The 25,164-nt window shown below is 36.6% G+C and overlaps 1 long non-coding RNA gene and 2 pseudogenes across 1 annotated transcript; all 3 read right to left on the bottom strand.

The window, feature by feature from the left end:
- Positions 1–420: 420 nt before the first annotated feature.
- LOC142181269 (uncharacterized) lies at positions 421–1,991 on the bottom strand. Its single transcript, XR_012709914.1, has 3 exons — positions 1,766–1,991; positions 1,353–1,409; positions 421–503 (listed from the first exon to the last, which is right to left on the bottom strand). It is a non-coding gene; the product is annotated as an uncharacterized LOC142181269 (long non-coding RNA).
- Positions 1,992–6,188: 4,197 nt separating this feature from the next.
- LOC107811681 (receptor-like protein 7) lies at positions 6,189–9,376 on the bottom strand (annotated as a pseudogene).
- A 725-nt stretch (positions 9,377–10,101) lies between these two features.
- LOC107811682 (receptor-like protein 53) lies at positions 10,102–12,453 on the bottom strand (annotated as a pseudogene).
- Positions 12,454–25,164: the final 12,711 nt, after the last annotated feature.

The raw sequence follows: 25,164 nt of genomic DNA, 5'->3' as shown, positions 1-25,164 counted from the left end.
TAGACACGGCTTGTAGACTCCCTAGGACTGACCTGCTCTGATACCAAGTTTGTCACACCCCAACCTTGGGAGGTGTGGCTGGCACCCGATGCCCGAAGGCCCGAGCGAACCAACCATGAGATATGATCTGAAATATAATAACCTGCAGGCAGAAGAGCCCAACACGACATATATATATATATATATATATATATATATATATATATATATATATATAAACTAGGCCAACAAGGCTGTAACAACAGTATAACAGCTATCCAGAAGGTCGATAGGGCGATACGAAAAATATATATATAAAATGACCGCTAGTCTGCAAGCCTCTAAGAGTGTAAGACAATCTCAACAGGGCAGGACAAAGCCCCCGACATGCCCAAAACCACACATATACATCTGTAATAGTACCTATGGAGTCAAAGTCAGCAACTCCGAAGAAGTGGAGTGCGAAACCCAACGCTGATCCTGGGGGTTCTACTGAGGAGGCACACCACTCTGTCTATTCGAACCTGTGGGCATGAACACAGCGCATAAAAATGCGTCAGTACGAAATATGTACTGAATATGTAGGGCGACAAGTGTAACATGAAAAATGTAATTAACAATAGAAGAGACATAGAGATAATTTGAATTCTGAAACTAGCCTCGGTAGGAAACTAAAATTCAACATGGATATAAATGTATGCTCGTGACACCGTCGTTCACTATCGCTACTTATAATATATCACATTATATAATAATAAATCCCTCTGTGGGGCTATAATATCCATAACATACCCGGCCATAATAAAGGCTCGGTAGAATCGTACCCGGCCACGTGGAGCTCGGTAATCCCAACTGATCAGTGGTTACACAATATGTGTCATACCTGGCCGTCTATAGTGCGGCTCGGTAATGAAAGTAAATACATACATGTACTAAATCATGAATTATATAGGTGCAATGCGAAACCAACCTTAAAAGACGTATTCTAAGAAGAGTCGAAGTGGCCTATCATCATTATTCCTCAACTATCATGGTTGTTGCTAAAATATATAATTTTTCAACTACGAGCCAACAAGTACTAAGAACATGAGAGTTATGTATTATGAATACCTTTGAAGTAAGTGTTCCTTATTCATGATTTATATGAATGTCGAAATGAGAACGAGTAAAAAGGCTCTAGTTCTTTTTAAGCAAGGAACAAGGAAATCCGAGAATTCATAGATATCCTCTAGAGTAAGCAATCTATGAGAAAAGATCAGGTCTAAGCATCTTTATAAGCTGAAGGTGAAATAACTCGAATCCGACGAGACAATTCGATAAACGTTTATTCGAATTCTAGTCATGCCGAAAAGTATAGCGAAAGCCCCACATACCTTGTCGATGGGGTTATATACTGTTTCCAAGACCTCAAAAGCCTTAGGAATGATTTCCTACATAATACAAACCATTCAAAATCAAATTCAAGCTCATAGCTTAAATAATTCTTCATTTAGACATTTACGCGAACAACTTGTGGCCATGAATTTGTAGACTCTTTTGTAGATTAATTTCCCCCTAACACACCACCAAATTTTTCTTTACTACATCTCCTCATCAACAGAATTCCATCCATGTCTTCACAGATCAAAACAACACAATAAAACCATACAGAACAGCCCCAACAATCAAGCCATATTAATAGAGGTTTCTTAAGAAAAATCAAGAATATTTCTATAGAGGTTTCAACTATTTCTTAAGAATTCTTATGGTAGAAGTTTACAAAGATCAAAGAGAAGTTAAATCATACCTTACGTGACCAGAATTACTCAAAATTCGAAATTACTTCAAGGCGGAGTCTTGCTATGAAAAGTGAAACACCGAAGAATTCACGATTCCGAAGCTACCATGGTGTTCTCCATCTTGAGGATGACTAAATTGTTGTTATGCTTGGGTAGATGGATGGGAGAAGTTTGAGAGAAAATCCCTAGGTTTTTGGTTCTGTTTTGGAGAGGATAAAACGCAGGGGTTCTGTTTTAAAAATTGACTTAAATAAGGAAATTTTGACTAAACCCGACTAGGCACACTGTTCCCGTAATAGTGTGCACCCCTGTACGAAAATGTTAATATCTCTCTACTCCGAAGTCGTATTAATGAACGGTGTGTTGCGTTGGAAACTAGACTCATAGACCTTCGATTTGGTAGGTAGAACACACCATAACTCCTAGTATATTGAGAGAAACGCTCATCAACATTTTATCCAAATTCCAGTAAAATTTAAACTCGTAACTTGCGCGCGATCTTTGTCGAATTTTTAATCACAACTCAAATGACTTCCAATCTTAATGTATAACTATCACATCAATTAAATATTTCATAGAAATTATCTTCCTATCGAATTAGCCCATTTACAGCATGATAACGCCGAATACACAAGGTGTAACAACAATGTAGGAACCGGATTTGCAGGCGAGCAGGCTACGAGTTAGGACTTCCTTCTCTTCCAGTGCTATTGATGAGCTTCGCTTTTGTTCGTGGAGTATTCCTTAGAGTTATCCTTATTTAGTTATTTCTTTGTTACTTAGAAAACTGGCCAGGAAATCTCATGTCCTGAGCAGTGCGTCAGTTTATCAGTAGAGGCTTCATAGACATAGTCGTTGGGTTAAGATTCAGATATTTTTGATAATAACTTAGCAGTATTTCATTGGTTACTATGAATAAAGTTTTGGAGTTGATTTATTTAAATGTTTAAATTAATCAATAGTCTTGTTGCATATAAAGTTTGGAGTTATAATAGATTTGATAAGCAGAGATGGTTCGCTCGGTCATGATTAGTGATCGAGTGCCGATCCCGGTTTGTTCAGGAAATGGGTCGTGACAGAAAGGATGTCGAATTACTGTCATGTACATCAATTCTCAAGTTGTTGTAAGAAAGATCAAGCACGGTTAATCTAGGAAGCCCTTGATCACTTCCATACTAATGCTCCCGCCAAACGAGTTGGACAAGAGTATTAGTTCTGAAAGCGTTTTGAGTTTGAAGATAGACCGAGGGATCGATCCATTTAGATGGTTATTGCTCAAATCAAGTGTTTCCAGAACAGAAGAGGATGCATTAGCAAATTCATGGACTTCTCCACTGAAGCGATTATTCTGAATTTGAAGTACCTGCAATGAAGGGAGGGAAAGGAGAAACGATGGAACTGTCCTACTGATGGAATTCTTTTCTAACTTTAGATAACCAAACTAGGTTTGTGAGATTTTCCACTGTTAATGGAATATGTCCACTAAAATTGCATGAACGTACGTCAATCTTGGTTAAGGTTGTGAGGTTAAAAATTGAATCTGGAAGTGTACCGGTGAAACTCGTGTAGCTAAGGTCTACATCCCTTAATGAACCATCCCTCGGAAATTCAGGTAAAATTCCAGTGAGGTTTTCATTATCATATAAATCAAGCTCATGTAAAGTTGGTATTTGAAAGATTTTACTTGGAAATACACCTCGCAAGTTGCACTTACTGAGACTGAGGGTTGTCAATTTTGTAAAATTTGCTAGAAATTCTGGAACTACAGTGGATAACATGTTATAATCGAGACGAATGATTGAAAGGAAATGAAGATTTAGAAGGGCGGAATCAAGAGGGCCTGAAATGTCACAACCTATCATGCTTAACACTGTTAACTGAGGGAGAGATGAAGATAAAGCCGAGCACCAATCACTCCCATTCAATGAAATGTTCACGCCGTCAAGATAAAGTTCTCTAAGGTTTGATAGGTTTCCTAACAATGTTTTTAGATCTGGGCTCTCAAGCTTTAACTTGATGCTTAGAAAGGTCAAGGGACACTAACTTTGTCAATCTTGACAATTCCATTGGAATCTGCCCCTCAAAACCAGCATATGACAAATTCAGGTACTTCAAGTTTGTGAGCTGATAAATTTCTTTTGGTATTTGAGTAGAGTACAAGTAATTATAAGCCAAATTCAGCTTTTCAAGATACTTGAGATCAAATAGACTGGTTGAGTTCTCAACTCCACCAGAAATTGTTTCGTCGTCCAGTTCCAGAACAAGCACATGACCTTCCTGATCACAACTTACACCTGGCCACTGGCAACAATCAGTGTTTTCATCCCACCTGACTAGTTTGGTTGACAAAGAAGAATCGAACGTAAGGCTATTCTTGAGTTTAAGCAACAAGGCTTTTTGATCCCCCAAACATTGGCCATATACTACTGAAATATTAATACTGATCAGAAATACCACTAGTGTGGTGAAAAAAACTTGTAGCAAGAGTGCTATTTTCATAGTGAGGCAATAATATGAAGTGTAGTAATGAAATTTAATGATAACCTTTATATAAATGGAATCAGGAGGTGACATATAATCTTGGCCGGCATTCGCAAAGAAATATGAAGCAAAAGACAAGAAATAAGCAACCAAATGAAAGGAGTTGCTGATTTTTCAAAAAGTCAAGACAGTATCACCAATTTTTCCTACTTCAGACATTATAAAGTCTGAACAAAGTTGATGTTTCTGTTTTTTTCTCTTCTTTAGTCCTTAGTCTCTAACAAGACAAATTCCAACTCTCTGTAGTTTTCTGTTGACTTGATTTGTGCATGTGCAAGTCAACCTAAAGGAGTGTCATGCATGAAACTTAATTATTCTTAATTAGGTAGTGGTAATGGTTTTCTTGAATCGAAATGACAGTAATAATACATATTACATGCAAATCACATAAATACCATGTATTGCTCCCAAACTATTTTAATTCTATCACTTGTATTACCCTCCTTTCACCCCTGAGTAAATACTACTCCCTCCGATTCAGAATATTAGTCCTCTTAAAAAATTGAATTAGTTATAGAAGGACAGCAAAATGTTGATTCTGTCACAAAGTAGGAGTAACGCAGAACAACAATGACGGGAAATGGACCAATACCACCTGATTTCCAGACATTTTAGAAGTTGCCACCCAAAGCCAATCATGCAGCTACTCGTTTGATGGATTTTAGCCTGTTTGGATTTTCTGATAGTCGAAGTCATAACATTATATTTCATTGCTACTTCACCTAGAGCAGGGTAGAGCAAATAGAATGGAACACTCATATTTTGAGTTAGAATGCTCAGATAGTCAGATTAGCTGCCATATTTCCAGGGAAATTAAATCTGAATATTGCTAACCCTGGAAACACCCAACACTCCACTTTCAACTAGGATACACCTATGGACCAAATATCGTGAAAGGATTAAACTTATACGCACTGACAGTGTAAAATTTACTATCAGTGTATTTTAACAGGCTATAGTATGTCGCCTGCCTTAGTTTGGCTGTCAGTAAGACAATTCAGCTATGAACTGGAAACCTATCTTATGCACTGATCGGTGCAAGGGGTGAGAAACAATTTAAATATGAGGATGAGTGCAAAATGATTGGATTAATTCCATTACCTGAATATAAGCAGGTTCACATCTCCGAAAAAATTGTGATCGATTTGGAGAAAAACACACACAAAAGATTGAATTATCAAAACCACTATTAGAATTGCTTTTAGAATCATACATTTGCCAGAGATGAGGTGAAGGATACAAAAATAAGTCATTTGAGCATATTTAGTCTTAACTTAGTTTTAACCAACACTTCTATAAAGTTTAAACCTGTATGTTTACTCAGTCATCAGTACGCAGTCAAAAGGGTAATACTTAATCTGTAGGTGGTTGAATGAATTTGACTAAAAGTTAAATCTCTATTGCACCTAAAAACTGTGTATTCTGTCCCATTTTTTTTAATTTAATAGTGCTTGGTTCCTAGAATTTCAACTCATTATGCACTATTCACAATAACCTGCAGATTGGCATGGCTTAATTAGTTAAACTGAACTGATTTTTGGAACAACGATCTTCAACTTTTCATAAACAATAAAAAAAATTGAGGTTATATAAATTAACAAAACTAAAATTTTTATCTTGCTTGCTACTTCATTTCTTCAGTAACAAAACTTTCAGCAGGTGTTATTTCTTAACCTTTCTTTCTAAACAGCTAGCTAACAAAATCAGAATAAAGTAAAAGAACTTGTTTATTTAGTAGGAATCCTAAAAACTGAAAAATGATAATCACATACATTGTCATCCCAATATTCTGAAAATTATTCTTTAGATTCAAACTTCAAATACACTTTCCTAAAAACATTCAACAGGCAATAATTTCACACAGAATAAATCTTAAGGAACACATCCGGCCCAGCCCTTTACAGAAGACAAAGAAAAAAACAAAGTTAATAGTGTATTATGAACTCCTCCAAACCTTAACAACATGCAGGTTTGTCGAAGAACAAAGAATGTAAAACATTGAACTTAAATGCTAATAATCATACTTCAGCAACTTTACTAGCCTTTTGTTCTACAGCAAACCTTAACTTACCTTGACCTCCTTCGGCTTTTATTCATAGATCTACTCTTTTTGTGCTGACCCAAAATTCTGAAAAGAAGTCTATCAACGAGCTCATTGTATCTTCGGCTATACAAAAGCAGCCAGATTATAATGCCAAAACTCACAGAAGATCCCAAGGAAAAACTTATATATTTCTCGTCAACTATTTCATGATCAGAGTGGCTGTTCGGTTGTGGCAATTCATTCAGCGCTTTGGTTTCACTGCATGTTTTCTTTAAAGGAAAATCGCACAACCCCGCGTTCCCTTCAAAGGAATCTGCTGAAAACGTCTGAAATTGGTTGCCTCTTGGAATCCTACCAGAAAGTTGATTAAAAGATAGGTTCAAGAAAGAAAGGAATGTGAGACCTACAAGCTCATCTGGAATTCTTCCATTTAACTGGTTAACTGAGAAATCTAAGGATTCAAACTGCGTCAACTTTCCAATGGACTTTGGTATTCTTCCTGTCAAAGCATTGTGTGAGAAGTTAAGATGGTGAAGTGATTTGAGATTTCCCAATATCTAAGGTATCTCCCCTTGAAAGTTGTTGCAAGAGAAATCAATGGATGTAAAAACTACAAGAATTTTCACAGTTTCCATTGAAAGACCTTTGAAAGTTAATGTCACCCTGACTTGATAATATATGTTGCTATATTTAACATCTAAGTACTGGCGCTCTGGATTCATGCTACTTCGCGTCATGCCTTCTAAGTTCACTGAAATTATTGGAAGCAAGATCCACAATTTGAAGCGTTGACCACGTTTGATTAGCAATAGGACACTGGAGATTCCCATGGAACTTGTTCCACCTCAAGACTAGGACATGTAAATTGGAAAATTTCTTCAACATGCATTGAAATTTACTTCTAATCATGTTATTTCCAATATTCAAAACCTCCAAAAATTTCTTTGTAATGATATTGGAAACTTTCCTTCTAAGATATTGTTGCTGAGGTCTAAAGTTCTCAAGTTGCAATTCAGCGGAATGTATCAGGAATAATGCCACTTAGTTTGTTTCTCCCTATATTCAACACTACGAGACGATCAGCTAGCTTTTGGAATAGACATGGAGGTATTTTGCTGTTTATGGAGTTGTTTGACATATCAAGAAATTGAAGCTCATCTAGATTGCATATCGAAGAGGGTATTGATCCTGTAAGTTTATTATTGGCAAGTGAAAGGTAAGTAATACTACTTGTCCAGTTTGCAAAGTGATCCGAGTCAGCACGTAGAAAGGGTGGATTGCCCTTGATCCTGTTTGAACTCAAGTCAATGACCCTAGGAGTGGTAGATATATTGTAAGGTTTTTCTAGAGACTCTAGAAGATTGTGAGAAAGATTCAGATATCCAACTGTCCAAACCCAACTAGGTATTTTCCCTTTAATGTTGTTGTCTGAAAGGTCTAATCCGGATAACAATGATTGGTTTTTAAGATCTGGAAACTTTTGCAACTGGCATGAAGCCAACCTCAGGTTGCTGATTTCAACTGGAAAGGGAAATGAGGTTGAATTACTTTCATGTATATCAATTCTCAAGTTGTTGTAAGAAAGTTCAAGGGCGGTTAGCTTAGGAAGTCCCTTTATCGCTTCGATATTAATGGTCCCACTAAAGGAGTTGGAAGAAAGTGAGAGTTCTGAAAGCCTTTTGAGTTTAAAGATAGACCGAGGGATCGATCCATTTAGATGATTATTACTCAAATCAAGTGTTTCCAGAACAGAAGAGGATGCATTTGAAAATTCATGGACTTTTCCGCGTAAATGACTGTTTTGAATACTAAGGAACTGCAATGAAGGAAGAGAAAGGAGAACTGATAATTGAGTTTGAGTAGAGGAAAGTGGACCATTGTTATTAGAAAGGTCAATGTGATTGAGCTTCTTTGCCTTGTGAAAGAGTGGGATTGATCCAGTAAAGTTATTGAATGACAAGTCTAAATGAATCAGGTCTGTGAGATTTCCCAAATTTGATGGAATATGTCCACTAAAATTGCAACTTCTTAAGTTGAGCCGGGCCATATTTTCAAGGTTAGCAATTGAATTTGGAAGTGAACCAGTGAAACCTGTGTGGCGAAGCACTAACTCCCTTAATGCACTTTTCTGTGGAAATTCAGGTAAATTTCCAATAAGGTTTTCATTGTATGATAAATCAAGAACCTGTAGAGCTGGTACCTGAATGATTTTACTAGGAAATGAACAGCGCAAGTTGCAACTCATGAGACTCAGGGTAGTCAATTTTGTAAAATTATCTAGCAATTCCAGATCAATAGTAGACATGTCATTGTGATCGAGACGAATGACTGCTAGATAATGGAGCTTTAGAAGGATGGGATCAAGAGGACCTGAAATGCCACAACGCGTCATGCTTAACACTCTCAACTTAAGTAGAGACGAAGACAAAGCCCAACACCACTCAGTTCCATTCATGTAAATATTTACGTCGTCAAGATAAAGTTCTTCAAGATTTGTTAGGTTTCCAACCAGTATTTTCAGATCCGGGCTCTCAAGCTTCAAAAAATAATTATAAGAGAGGTCAAGAAACACTAACTGTGTCAATCTTGACAACTCCATTGGAATTTGCCCGTCAAAACCAGCATATGAAAAATTCAGGTAGGTTAAGTTTTTGAGCTTATAAATTTCTATTGGTATTTGAACAGCGTCTAACTGATTATAAGCCAAATTCATCTTCTCAAGATACTTAAGATCGAATAGACTGCTTGAATTCTCAACACCACCAGAAATTGTTTCGTTGTCCAGTTCCAGAACAAGAACATGGCCTTTCTGATCACAACTTACGCCGGGCCACTGGCAACAGTCAGTGTTTTGATCCCATCTGTCTAGTTTGGTTGACAAAGAAGAATCAAATGTAAGTCCATTCTTGAGTTTAAGCAACAAGGCCTTTTGATCGCGCAAACAATGACCATATACGGGAGAAATATTAGAACTAATTAGAAACACCACCAGCACAGTGAAGGAAGAAAGCTATAGAATGAGTGATATTTTCATAGTGAAGCAATATTATGAAGGGCAGTAATGAAATTGAATAATGAATTGCATTTATACAAATGGAACCAGTGGGCAACAAATAATCTTGGCCGGCACTGGCAAAGACAAGGAATGAACAACTAAATTCAATGAGTTGCTCCAATTTTGATTTTTGAAAAGGTCAAGACAGCATAACCATTTTGTCTAATGAGGTCCTACTTCAGATGTTTTAAACAACAACAACAACTCAGTGTAATCCCACAAGTGAGGTCTGAGGAGGGTAGTGTGTATGCAGACCTTACCCCTACCTTGTGAAGGTAGATAGACTGTTTTTGAAAGACCCTCGGCTTAAGAAATAGTAAACAGGAAGCAACCAACAATAACAACAACAAGAAAAAACAAAGACACAGCTTGTAACTTCAGATGTTTTAAAATACAAACAAAGTTGATGTTTCTGTCTTTTTCTTTTAGGCATGGAATGGGTGAGGACGGCTGTTCTTTGTCTCTATTGTAGTCCTTAGTCTCCAACTAGACAAATTCCAATTTAGTTTAATTTCTCTGTATTTTTCTGTTGACTTGGGTTGTGCATATGCAAGTCAACCTAAAATGTCAATCACATAAGGTAAGATCTGAAAACTTCCCATAATTTACTTTGTTTGAATTTACACTACTTGAGCTTGTAATAGACAGTGACATTAAAATAGGCATAATCCACGTAGAGGGAATGTAAGGAACATCCCCTTCGCCATAAAAAAAACAAAGCAAAAACAAAGTGAACATAGTATTATATATGAACTCTTTCATACCACAGAAAGTCATACTGCTGCAACTTTCTTGGCCTTATGTACTTTACATTCTACAACAAACCTTAACTTACCTTGACCTCCTCTGGTTTTTATTCCTGCCATTCTTTTTGTGCTGACCCAAAATTCTGTAAAGAAGTCCGTCAACAACCTCATTGTATCTTGGGCATGCAAAAGCAACCAGGTTACGATGCCAAAACAAACAGAAGATCCCAAGGCAAAACTTATATACTTCCCATCAATTTCATGTTCAGAATGGCTGCTAGGTTGTGACAATCCATTCACTTTGATGTCACTGCATGTTTTCTTTAAAGGAAAATAGCACAACCCCGTATTCCCTTCAAAGGAATCTACTGAGAACGTCTGAAATTGATTGCCTCTTGGAATCCTACCAGAAAGTTGATTAAAAGATAGGTTCAAGAATGAAAGGAATGTGAGACCTACAAGCTCGTCCGGAATCCTCCCAATTAACTGGTTAACTGAAAGATCTAAGGATTCAAGCTGAGTTAACTTTCCAAGGGCCTTTGATATTCTTCCTGTTAAAGCATTGTGTGACAAGTTAAGAAGGTAAAGAAATTTGAGATCTCCCAATACCTCGGGTATCTCCCCTTGAAAGTTGTTGCAAGAGAAATCAATCGACGTAAAAATTGCAAGAATTTTTACAATCTCCATCTCACGACCTTTGAGAACTACAGTCACTCTGTCTAGATAGTACTTGCCATAGTTGAACACTTTAACTATCAAGTACTCTGGCTCTGGAAATTTGCTAGTCGGCATCATTTTTTCCAAGTTTGATAAGTATTGTGGTAGTAGATATCCGTTGAAATTATTGGAAGCAAGATCTATAATTTGGAGCCTTGGCCATGTTTGATTAGCTATAGGACATTTGAGATTTCCATAGAACATGTTCGACCTCAAGACTAGGACATGTAAATTAAATAATTTCTTCAACATGCATGGGAATGTATCTCTGATCTTATTATTTCCAATGTCAAAAACCTCAAGATATGCACATCTTTCCAAGGATCTTGGAACTTTTCCTTCTAACATATTGTTCCAAATTGCAATTCCGCGGAAATGTATCAGGAATAAGGCCACTTATTTTGTTTCTACCTAGATTCAACACCTTGAGATAGTGAATCTTTTGGAATAAACATGGAGGTATATTGTTGTTGATTGCGTTGTTTGACATATCAAGTAATCGAAGTTGGTATTTGTCCCCTAAGTTTATTATTGGAATGCAAGTCAATAACCCTCAGAGTGGTAGATATATTATAAGGTTTTTCTAGAGAATCCAGGAGATTGCATGAAAGGTTCAGATATTGTAAACCTCCATTTCCAACACTCCAAATCCAGCTTGGTATTTTCCCTTTAATATTATTGTCCGAAAGGTCTAATTCAGACATATGAGACTGGTTTTTTAGGTCTGGAAAATTCTGCAACTCGCATGAAACCAACTTCAGTACTTCCAACTGGGGAAAGGGAGATGAGGTTGAATTACTGCCATGTATATCAATTCTCAAGTTGTTGTAAGAAAGGTCAAGGGACACTAACTTTGTCAATCTTGACAATTCCATTGGAATCTGCCCAACAAAACCAGCATCTGATAAATTGAGGTACGTCAAGTTTGCGAGCTTATAAATATCTGTTGGTATTTGAACAGAGTTTAGATCATTATAAGCTAAATTCAGCTTCTCGAGATATTTCAGATCGAAGAGACTGCTTGAATTCTCAACACCACCAGAAATTGTTTCGTTGTCCAGTTCGAGAACAAGCACATGACCTTCCTGATCACAACTTACACCTGGCCACTGGCAACAGTCAGTGTTTTGATCCCACCTTACTAGTTTGGTTGATAAAGAGGAATCGAACGTAAGGCTATTCTTGAATCTAAGCAACAAGGCTTTTTGATCCCCCAAACATTGGCCATATCCTCCAGAAATATTAGAACTAATCAGAAATACCACCAGAGTGGTGATGAACGAAAACTGTAGCAGGAGTGATATTTTCATAGTGAGGCAATAATATAGTGTATTAATGAAATAAATGATGAGTTGCCTTTATATAAATGGAATCAGGGAGACACTCCTGACTCTCACTATGTGGGATTTCACCGGGTATGTTGTTGTTGTTGAATCAGGGAGACACAGATAATATTGGCCGGCACTTGCAAAGAAATATGAAGCAAAAGACAAGGAATAAGCTACAAAATTCATGAATGAGTTGCTCATATTTCAAAAAGTCAAGACATCACCACCATTTTTCTTACTTCAGATGTTCTAATTTAATTGTCCCAACAAAGTTGATGTTTCTGCCTTTTCTTCTAGGTATGGAGTGGGCAGGGGCGGAGGTAGAATACTCGCAGCGGGTTTGGCCGAACCCAGTAACTTTAATTCCAACTCTGTATTTGTCTTATAAAATTTATTAAATATATATAAATTATTAATTTAGAACCCAATAATTTTTAACGATTAGAATCCTGAACCCATAAGCTTGAAATACTAGTTCCGCCTGTAAAGTGGGTGAGGACCGTTGTTCTTTCTTTCTCTTCTTTAATCCTTGGTCTCTAACAAGACAAATTCCGATTGGGTTTACTCTCTGTAGTTTTCTGTTGACTTGAGTGTCAATCTAAAGGAATGCCGTGCATGACTGCATGTGGCACAGGATTCACACTTTAATAATGTACAAGTAAACAAAGCACTACTAACAAAATCATATAAAAAGAGAACACAATTCGAATCAACAATTGTTTTCGATGATTTTTGTTTTTGAAAGTATTCAAAATAGCCTCATTAAAAATAATATTAAATACTATTGTTCAATATAAAGTATCTAATAATCACTAAAAGCTCATATACTGTTCTTAATCAATTTTATTGGCTAAAAAGGAGATGGAAGGAAAAAGCAAAAAAATTACTCCCTCTGTTCCAGTTTATGTGAACCTATTTCCTTTTTGGTCCGTTCCAAAAAGAATGAACCCTTTCTAAAATTGGTAATAATTTAGCTTAAAATTACAACTTTACCCTTAATGAGAAGTTTTTATAATCACACAAATACTTTGGGCCCCATTTGGACTTGTTTAGGACCACAAATTTCAAAAGTCTTCATTTTTTACTTAAACTCCGTGTCCAGTCAAACAGTTCACATAAATTGGAACGTAGGGATCAGGAGTGAGCAGTACAACAACTAACAATGGAACAAGTACTTTATTGTCACAACAGTACGGAAAAGCAATTCGACCCCTGCTCAACGTAATGTACTTTTTGTGTATATGAGGCACAAAAATTTTAATTTAATAAATGAAGCTTTCTGTCTTACAACCCACACGACCTATACTAGAAAATAAGGCGACCTACCTAGCTACACAATTATTTGTCTCAAATGGTGTCACTTAAAGTTATTTAATCGTATTTTATTTCTGTTATATATATAATAAAAAATTTCGATCAAGCGGTGTCATGTAACACCGCTTGGCCTAAGGCAAATCTGCCCCACTGCATGAAACTTCTTTTTTTTTTTTGAGCTTCTTTGGTGAGGCTGAGTAATTGGAACTAATGGTTTTCTTGAATGACAATAATACCATAGCTAAGGGTGGTAATTTGATCCCAAACTTATTCAACCCGCACAGAGATTAATGGGTTGGGCTACAAATATTTTAGCTCATGGGTCTATTTAGGCTTAGCCCAAGTTAACCCTCATTAAGTAGCCCAAATACAACTCATGAAACTCAACCCAACTTATCTAGAAATTTACTTAGTTGCCCCAATTTTACTTTTACTTTTTTTTATGTGTTCAATTTTTTATTTTTTTTGTTTTTCCGCACCACCCACCTACCCTAGCCCCTAACCCTCCGCGCAAACCCCCTCAAAATTATTATTTTTTACCTTTTTTTGTATTTTTGTTTTTCTGCAACCCCCCCCCCCCAAAACCCCTTCAATTTTTTTATTTTTTTTGTATTTTTAATTTTCTATTTTTTTTTATTTTTCTACACCACCCACCTTAGCCCCCTCCCCACTGCGCAAATCAGATGTAGAGTTTCTTAAATACCCAAGATCTAGCTAGCAAGTTTCAAGTTGCTAGGAATATCAGAGCATTAAAAAGAATCAACTTTCATGAAAAGGGTTAGATTTATCCTTATACTATTGTAAATAGTTTACATTTATCCTTCGTTATACTTTTCGTCCCAATACCTCCTTACCGTTACAAAAGTAAGCAAAAACACCCCAAACCTAGCGGTTGTCCATTGTGGCATCTGGGCTTCTCAAATAAATTACCACGTAACTGTCCATGTCAGCATTTTTAAAAATTAATCCCTAACTATAATAGACCCCTTCCCTATTCAGCAATCCATCTTCAATGTGCAGCAGCAACATATCTCCATTCCTAAAATTTTCAGCAGCTACATTGATTACAAGAACCAACAATGGTGGTCGTAGAAATTTAAGCTCCACACAGTGAACTACAAAGAAACTAACAATAATTTTTGTCTGCAACTTTAAACTTTAAACCAACAGATGTGGACTTTCGAACACCCAACAACGTAGGTTCCCAAAACTCACTATAGTGGACGAATCCAAATCTCGTTTCAGTCATAACACAAATCGATTCTCAAAAATCAACTTGTAATATAGCCATTCAATTTCAGCAACCATAATATAAAGTTCGGAACTGACGAACTGGAGTTGCAGGTGCAACTTTGTCGAACTATTGAATTTTCAACTCAAATGTGGTCTAAATATTCATGAATCAGCCCCAAAATATGGATATGAACTGTACAAAACATTTTCGATTGTTTGGAACAATACCCAATCGAAATAGCTTCGATTTGCAGAACCCCGATTATTGGATTCAGAGCTTCAATCTTCGTTAATGGCTGTTATGGAGTTTTCGGATTTTAGGTTCTCCCTCAAGCTTCTCAACTTAGTGTATTGCATAACTCACCTGTCAACATTTTGATCCTACAGAACATTAATAACAGTTGAGAGTGGTTTTAATAATGCCTACAAACAAGAATGAAAAAATGAAGAATAAGCAACATAATGCAAGGTAGATTTAGACATAAATGAAGTTCACGAAGAAGCTGTCTTTCTGGAGTTCAACCAATATTCAAACCGAAGTATTAGAAAGAACATTTCCATACCAATGGAGAAATAAGTTAGACTAGATTTTTTGGATCAGGTAAAGTAAAATAATTCAACTAAAGTTTATGCCCGAAAAATGGATAGAGATGCACTTCGAGTTTCAAAATGATTTCCATATGTGTTTTTAAAAACATTATATTTAGGGATTAATTTATAAAAATGCTGATATGGACTGTTACGTGGCAATTTATTTAAGGGGCTGAGGTGCCATGGTGGACAACCGTTAGTTTGAGGGCGTTTTTGCCTACTTTGGTAACAGTAGAGGGATGTTTGGACAGAAAGTATAACAGAGGATAAATATAAACTATTTACAATAGAATAAGGATGAATCTGACCATTTTTCCTTTTTTTTGTAAACGCCACATCCAGACCCCTAGTACAAAAATTCAAGACCTCAGTGTAACTAATAGAATAAGAAAACTCAAACTATTTAAAAATTTACTATTATGTAAAAGTTTTATCATCAAGGCCTAAAACATCCCTTACATTTTTTTTTTCGATCCTCAAAGTTTTTATATTTGGAATTCTTTTTACTATTTTGCTGATACAACCTTCACTTAGAACATACTTCACCTTCTAGACTTGCATTATTGGTGTCCACAACCGATAAATTGACAACTTCACCAGTATAAGGTCAATATGCCGGTCATTGAATATCGGATTCAACTATTTAGCTAATTTAATGCTTCATCTAATAAAAAATTTACAACCTAGCAGCAAAAATATAAAATGTCAGATCCTTAGAGACACATAACACCAACAAATCTATTAAGGCAAAAAGATAAAAATAAATACCTTAAATGTCTCCAAAGAGAGGATAAGATGTATCAACATTGGAATTTGCCATTTTTTGTAAATCAAAAGACTTCTTCTCTAAGTTGGGTATTCAAGTTTAAGGTATCAGAGGTGCTTAGAGAGCCCCAACTAACTTGGGATGATCAATGGAGAACCTTGAACTACAACCCTAAGATATCTAGCCCTCTTGGTTACAACGTATAAGATCATTTTTCTGACGAACTCAGAGGGGATGTACTAAAGAAAATTAATGCTTAAATTATGAAGTTGTGTTGCATTGTCCCTGTTGCATAGAACACTCTCCTACAAAATCAATAAAGGATTGTGCTGACATTGGTGGACCATGAAAGAAAAATCACAGACATGGACTGATCAATTAAGAACCATCAATACTTTGATAAGACATACGTTAGGACTACTCTTTTAGTATCAAGATGGATAGAATAATCATCAAAACGCATTCGAGAAGAATACTTAAATGGTCTGACATCTTTGATTGCTCACGCCTCTATATATTTGTAATAAATATCTTCCCGATTCCCCAACAAACCTTATATAAGTATGGAGAGATTGATTCTTGGAATGAAAAGTATGAATTTTTATTAATTCTTGGAAAGATAGTAATGATGGTTTATGGATTCTTGAAAAAGTTATGACTATGCATTCTTAAAAAAGTTGTAAAATGGCATTTCTTGAAAAAGTTGTGGAAGACAAGTTTACACAAAATTAAACGGCTGGTAAACTTTGTATGTTTAGCTTCTTCAAGATTTTGAATTGCTATACATTAAGGGGGCATAGACTAATTAAGACAATTTTTATATACTAAACATATAACCTCTACAAAACATAATAAAATGTATAAAACTTAATTAAGACTTTGTTATATAATAATAAATTTTTTTGTTAAATTAAATAATGATTATAGCTAACCTTAATTCTATTTGTTAACCTAAGATGCAGAAAAAAATTATCAGCCATGAAATAATGAAAAGCAAAGAGAAAATTCACCAAAAATTCAACCTGAGAGAATCTAAAAAATATTTACCTTGAGCGTAAATATTCTTTAAGGTTAAAGTCAAAACTCTTATTTGATGAAATATGAGTTTGATACCACTACTGACTCTGGAGAAAAGATCGTTATTTTACTAATTTGAGGCTTAATATAGAGCATACCTTCATTATTTGTACCATAGGTTGCCAAAAATTAGTGTCTTTAAATTTCTTCCACGTGGTAAGCTTATATTTTTAAGGAATAGTCACCCACTCGAAATACTTTGTTTTGTAATTCAGTACAATACGTTTTTAGAGAGTTAATTTAATTGTTCAGACTCATTCGAGCAGATTTTATTTTCAGAAAACACTTCTCTAAAGCAACATTCAACTCTACTCCAAAATAATTCAGGGCACAATAATATAGACATAATAGAAATATTGAGATAACACAAAAATAAAGTAAAAATTTGACTAAGCAAGAAGTGGATTGATTCGACAATAACTCATTCAGTTCTTAGCTACAATATCTAGTTGAAATCTAGATGTAATGTTTTTTAAATGCCCAAGATCTAGTATCAGAGCATGAAATATAATTAGCTTTCATGATTTTTTTTTGTAAATGCCACATCTAGACCTCTAGACAAAAACTGAAGAATTTAGTGTAACTAATAGAATAAGAAAACTCAAACTATTTAAAAATTTACTATTATGTAAAAGCTTTATCATCAAGGCATGAAACACCCCTTATATTTTTCCCGATCCTCAAAGTTTTTATATCTGGAATTCTTTCTACTATTTTGCTAATACAACCTTCACTTAGAGCATACTTTACCTTCCATACTTGCAGTGTTGGTGTCCCCGACCGATAAGCTGTCAACTTCACCAACATAAGGTCAATATAACGGCCACTGAATATCACATTGAACCATTTAGCTGATTTAATGACCCATCTAGTGAAAATTTCACAGCGTAGTAGCAAAAATATAATATGTCAGACCCTACGAAACACATAACACCAACAAATCTATTAAGGCAAAAAGATAATAATAAATACCTTAAGTGTCTCCAAAGAGAGGATAAGATGTATCAACATTGGAATTTGCCATCGATTGTAAATCCAAAGACTTCTTCTCTTAGTTGGTTATTCAAGTTTAAGGTATCAGAGATGCTTCCCAACTAACTTGGGATGATCAATGGAGAACCCTGAACCGCAACCCTAAGATATCTAACTCTCTTGGTCACAATGTATAAAATTATTTCCGACGAACTCAGAGGGGATGTACTCAAGAAAATTAATGCTAAAATGGGGAAGTTGTGTCGCATTGTCCCTGTTGCATAGAACACTCCCCTACAAAATCCATAAAGGATTGTGCTGACATTGGTGGACCATTGAAAGAAAAATCACAGACAAGGACTAATCGATACACGAACCACCAATACTTTAATAAGACAGACGTTAGGACTACTCTTTTGGTATCAAGAGGGAATAAATAATCATCAAAACATACTCGAGAAGCATACTTAAATTGTGACGACCCGTCTAGTTGTCTCATGAGTTATGCTCCATTTTCCCCTATTTCAGCTTCTTTACGATTCGTTATCCGTTTTTATGTGATCGGGTTGATTAGTTTGAGTTCGGAGAGGATTTGGTAAGAAATGAGACACTTAGTCTCTTTTAAGAAGACTTAAGTTGGAAAAGTCAACCGGATGTTGACTTATGTGTTAGAGGGCTTGGATGTGAGTTCCGATGGTTCGGTTAGCTTCGGGAGGTGATTTGTTACTTAGGAGTGCGGTCGAAATGAGTTTTGGAGTTGTAGAGAAGAATTAGGCTTGAATTGGCGAAGTTGATATTTTGGTGATTTCCGGTTGATGGGCGAGATTTTGATATAGGGGTCGGAATGGAATCGAGTTGCAGTAGCTTCGTTGTGTCATTTGGGACGTGTGTGCAAAATTTCAGGTCATTCGGACGTGAATTGGTTGGGTTTTTGATCAAAAACATATTTCGGAAGATTTTAGAAATTTAGGCTTGAATCCGATGTGTTTTGAGTAATTTGATGTTGTTTGAGGCGTTTTGATGATTGAAACAAGTTTGAATAACGTTTTAGGATGTTTTGGTGCTTTTGGTTGAGGTCCCGGTGGCCTCGGGTGAGTTTTGGGTGGTTAAACGGACTATTTCATCTTTGGAAAAGTTGCAGATTTTTTTTGAGCTTCAGTTGTGCACCAGAAAATTTCTGGTGCGAGGAGTCCAGTTTGTAAGCTTATATATTGAATCTATAAGGAATCAGAAAAATTGCAAAACACGGCAGTTGTAGCTCTTACATTCTAGTTTCTATAAAGTTAAACCATTTTGGATTTGGATATTCTATCAGAAAGTTATGATGGATCGAATATGGCTGGTGGATCAGTTTTGACAGAATTTTCTGATGCACTTTAGAAGCTCATATCTCGGAATATATAAAGAGTTATATGGTGTACAACCTATAAAAGATCTTCGGGTCTAGTTTTTAAATATTCAAACCGTTTGTCATTTGGATATTTCCACAAGGAGTTATAGGTATTTTAACAGAAGGTGTATAGGAGGGAAAATGGTAAGAGGATGTACAACCTGCACAGCACAAGGTACACCTCGATGAAGCCTGGGCAGAATGTTTTTAAGTCCTCTTGTCCGCAATTTGGGTCCATTTTTCAGCCATAGTTGATCATTTTGAGAGATTTTTGAAGGAGATTGAAGAGGGATTCAAGGAGAAACGTTTGGAGGTAAGAATTTCGGACCTAAAACTTGTTTATATTGTGAAATCCACCTAGAAAATCACTGAATTCTTGCTAAAAATGGAAGAAATAGGGCTTGGGATTTGAGATTCTAATTAGGGATTTGGAAGACCATTTGGGGCCGGATTTGAGATTTTTTGGTATGTATGAACTCGTGGGGAGATAAGGAACCCGTTGATGTAAAAATTTCTGAATTTTGAGAAGTGGGCCCGGGGCTCGGGTTTTGCTAATTTCGAAATTTTTGATGTTTTTCGATTTTTTTTGCTTGGGCTTTGTTCCCATAGCATATTGTGACGTATTCATTCTGATTTTGGATAGATTCGACGCGCGTGGAGGCCAATTCGAGGGGCAAAGGCGTCGCGAGCTAAAAAATTAACCGGTTCGAGGTGAGTAATGATTGTAAATGATGCTCTGAGGATTTAGAACCCCGGATTTGCACATCGTAGTGCTATATTAATGTGAGACACACATTTGATGTCGAGCGTGTGGTCGTATACTATTGGGGATTGTGACCTGGTCCATCCCGCATTGATGATTTTACTGCGTATTTGACTGAGACTTATTTGTTTTCATTATGCTTTGGGCTAATTGCCATATTTGGGCTTCGTGCCAACTATTTGAATCCTTCGGGGATTTTTACTACCATTTCCTCACTGTTTGACTTATTACTTGAACTCACTCCTGTTATTTTTCCACTGTTTTACTACTCAGCCATTTTACTCAGTTTTGAGATTTAAATGATATTCTAAATGATGTTTTGGGCTAAGAAATATTGTTTTACTATTGCCCGAGGGGCTTGTGATGATTTTGGACTCATCGTGCCATCTTTCTTATTCACAAACAAAACTGGTACTGATATGAGGCCGAGGGCCTGAGATACTTATATACGCCACGAGGTGGCTTGATTGATATGAGGCCGAGGGCCTAGTTTTGATACCACAAGATGGCTTGATATTACGCTTGGGCCGTAAGGGGCCCCTCCCGGAGTCTGTACACCCCCCAGTGAGCGTGGGTACCCATTGTGTTCTGATATTAAGCCTAAGGGGTTGTTATTGTTCTGATATTGAGCCCGAGGGGCTGGCACTGTTATGATATTAAGCCCGAGGGGCTGGCACTGTTATGATATTAAGCCCGAGGGGCTGGTACTGTTCTGAGATATTGCCCGAGGGGCGGCTTTGTTGATACATATGCCCGAGGGGCGAATTTCCATTTGTTACTCACTTGTAAACTACTTGTTTTACTTGTTGGAAAAAGGGATTTTTACTTGACTTTTCACTGTTTTACTATTTAAAGTGACTTTACTGCTTCAGTATGGAATGCCTTGTGTTTTTATGTGATTTCTTATCTTCAGTCATTATTTATATTTATTAATCACTGGGTCGGAGTACTCATATTACACCCTGCACCATGTGTGAAGATTCAGGCGTTGCTGGTTCCGCTCCTGAGTGCTGATTCCTCCAGTTCCAGGCGGCTTTCAGGGATTACGAGGTAGTTGTTGACGTCCGTAGCCCCGTGTCTCTATTATCTTGTCTTTTCTATTTCTTTCGAATTTTTGTACTAGTTATTGGATCTAGCAGACTTGCATTATGACTTGTAGATGCTCATGACTTGTGACACCCCGGTTAGGGCTGTGTCGGGTTGGATTTCCGTATTGTATCTATATTTCTGCTATTTAGTGCTATTAAACCATGTTTAGACTATATTTATGCTATTTTAAAATAATGGAGAATTTGGTTCAATTGGATGGCCTTGTCTTTACGAGAGGCGCCATCACGACTGCGTTCGGAGTTAGGGTCGTGACATAAATGGTCTGACATCTTTGATTCCTCGTGCCTCTATATATCTGTAATAAATATCTTCCTGATTGCCCAACAAACTTAATACTCCCTCCGTTCTAATTTATGTGAATCTGTTTGATTGGGCACGAAGTTTAAGAAAAAATAAATACTTTTGGAATTTGTGGTCCTAACCAAGTGAAAAAGGGGCTCAAAGTATTTGTGTGGTTATAAAGGCTTCTCATTAAGGGTAGAATTGTAAGTTTAAGCTAAATTGTTACCAAATTTAGAAAGGGGTCATTCTTTTTGGAATGGATAAAAAAGGAAATAGGTTCACATAAACTGGAACATGGGGAGTATAAAGTATGGAGAGTTATGGATTTTTGGAATGAAAAGTATGAAGTTTTATCGACTCTTGGAAAGATAGTAATGATGGTTTATGGATTCTTGAAAAGGTTATGGCTATGCATTCTGGGAAAAAGTTGTAAAATGTGATTCTTTTCAAAAATGTGGAAGAAAAGTTCACACAAAGTTAAACGGCTAGTAAACTTTGTATGTTTGACCACTTCAAGATTTTGAATTGCATACATTAAGGAGATATAGGCTAATTAATACAATTTTTATATACTAAATATATAACCTCTACAACATATAATAAAATGTATAAAATTTAATTAAGACTTTGTTACATAATAATGAAATTTTTGCTAAATAAATAATGATTATAGCTAACCTTAATTCTATTTGTTAACCTAAGATGCAGAAAAAAAATTATCAGTTATGAAATAATGTAAAAGCAAAGAGAAAATCCACTAGAAATTCAACCCGAGAGAATCTAAAAGATATCTACCCTGAGCATAAATATCATTCAAGGTTAAAGTCAAAACTCCTATTTGATCAAATACACTAAAAACATCCTTTTGTTTATTGTTTATTGCTCAGTATATAAAATATGACGACCCGGCCAGTCGTCTTAAGAATTAACGCCCCGATACCCTATTAATTGCTTCCCGAGTTTATTTCTGCTATTTAGATTTGTCGGGATGTTCAGTTTTGAGTTTCGGGGAGTTTTGGGACACTTAGTCCAAGAATGAGAGCTTTAGTGTTGGAAAGTTGACCATAGTTGGAACAGTGTGAAGATGGCCTCAGAATAGAAATCTGATGGTTCTGTTAGCTCCGTTGGGTGATTTCGGGCTTAGAGACATGATCGGATTGTGTTTTGGAGGCCTGTAGCTAATTTAGGCTTGAAATAGCGAGAGTCGAATTTTTGAAGTTTCCGGTCCGATAGTGAGATTTTGATCTAAGGGTCGGAATGAAATTCCGAGAATTGGAGTAGCTCCGTAGTGTTGCATGTGACGTGCTTGCAAATTTCAGGTCATTCGAATGAGATTTGATAGACTTTTTGATCGAAAGCATAAGTTAAGAGTTCTTGGCGTTCTTAGGCTTGAATCCTATGTTAAATTGGTGATTTGATGTTGTTGTGAGCGTTCCGAAGTTTTGAACAAGTTTGAATGATGTCATGGGATGTGTTGGCACAATTGGTTTGAAGTTCCGGGGACTCGGGTGAGTTCCGGGTAGGTTCCGGGATGTTTTAGGCCGAAAATCATAGTTGTTGCAGGTCCAAAAGAGTTGCAGGCCTCGGAACCCACCAGTGCGGTCCGCACAAAATCTAGTGTGTCCGCGGTGGGGGCTGTGCGGCCGCACAAAATGCAGTGCGGTCCGCGGTGAGGAAAATTGCACTGGTCCTATTTCGGAAGCTCATATCTTTTTATCTATAAGGAATTGTGGTATGATTCAAAAACAAAAGTTGTAGCTCTTCGTGTCTAGTTTCCAGAAAGGTAAAGCAATCACAATTTGGACATCTGTAGAAAAGGTTATGGCCAAAATACTAAAGCTTGTCACTGCAGTCAAAACCTGTGCGGACAACACTCGTTTTTGTGCGGACCGCACTGGTTTTGTGCGGACAGCACTCGTTTTTGTGTGGTATGCAGTGGTGGAAATCTGAGGGGTGCCCTATAAATACGAGGTTTTGGGTTTTATTTCATATTTTGACCTAGAGAGCTCGGATTTTGGCGATTTTTCGAAGGTTTTTCAATAAATTCATCGGGGTAAGTGATTCTAACTCAGATTTTGCTAGAGTACATGAATCCATCATTGAATTCATCATTTAATTTGTGATTTGGGATGGAATTTGGGAAGAAACTTGTGAAATTTTTCAAAAATGTAAAATGATGATTTGAAGGACCAAATGATATCGGAATTGGATAATTTTGGTATGATTAGATTCGTGAGGGTATGAGGTTTCTGAAAATATAAATTTTACCCAATTCCGAGACATGGGCCCTAGGGGCATTTTGGTCATTTTACATAATTTCATGTATTAGCTTAGAATTTTATTGTAGAATCAATTACTTGAAGTGTTATTTACATTATGCAATTGAATTGAATAGATTTGGGCCATTTGGAGTTGAGTACTCGTGGCAAAGACGTGGTGTTGGGTTGATTTTGAGCCGGTTCGAGGTAAGTGGCTTGTCTAATCTTGTATGGGGGACATTCCCCTTAGGATTGATATATTTGGTAATTGAAATGCCTTATACGTGAGGTGACGAGTGCGTACTTGTGCAAATTGTTGGAAATCCGATTTTCTTTAAGTACTTATTAGTATGTTCCATCTCCTGCTTTTATTACTTGTACTATTAAGCCCATTGTTAGCTTAGGAAAGCATGTCTAAGTGATTTAATTGCTTTAATTGTTCAATCTGTTTACTTGAACTCTGTGCTGCATGCTAGGCTAGAATTATTTGTTGCCTTAACATGAAATTTCCCTTCTCTAAATATTTTCTTGCGGCTGCTGTGTATTTACATTGGGACTACGGATGTGGGATTCCGGTAGCTCCCCCTTGTCTGTTTACTTTGGGACTGTGGGTTAGATTCCCGATAAATCCCCCTGCATATTTACTTTAGGACTGCGGGTTAGATTCTCGATAGAACCCCCTGCACATGGAACTCCAGGAATGCACCCGGTAGATTCCCTCAGTACTTGGTATTTACATTTGGGACTACGGATAGGGATTTTGGTAGATCCCCGCGCACTGATAGTTGGACTACGGGACGAGTTCCCGGGAGATCCTTCAGATATATATGATAGACTACAGGACGGTATCCCGGGAGATCCACTGGACATTTGTAATTGGAACTACATGATGGTATCCTAGAAAATGCTCGATTGTTATCTCTGTGTTGAACTGTATTTCTTTCCGTGGCTTGGTTTGTCTCTGTTCTAGTTGTTGTTGTTCTGTCAATTCTATGTCATTTCTTACTGTTGCACTTATTTATACTGTTTTATTCCTCACTGTTAACCTTTATATTGTATTTAACCTCAGTAGGGCCCTAACCTTCCTCGTCACTACCCAACCGAGGTTAGGATTGACACTTACTGAGTACCACTGTGGTGTACTCATACCTCTTTTGTGCATGTTTTTCATGTGCATATTCAGGTACTTCTACTTAGTTCTACCATCCTTGAGGGAGGCG

Source organism: Nicotiana tabacum, chromosome 5 (assembly GCF_000715075.1).
Source record: "Nicotiana tabacum cultivar K326 chromosome 5, ASM71507v2, whole genome shotgun sequence".
Classification (NCBI taxonomy): domain Eukaryota; kingdom Viridiplantae; phylum Streptophyta; class Magnoliopsida; order Solanales; family Solanaceae; genus Nicotiana; species Nicotiana tabacum.
Note: the sequence above shows the minus strand (reverse complement) of the source record. Positions and strands in the feature narration are given on the sequence as shown.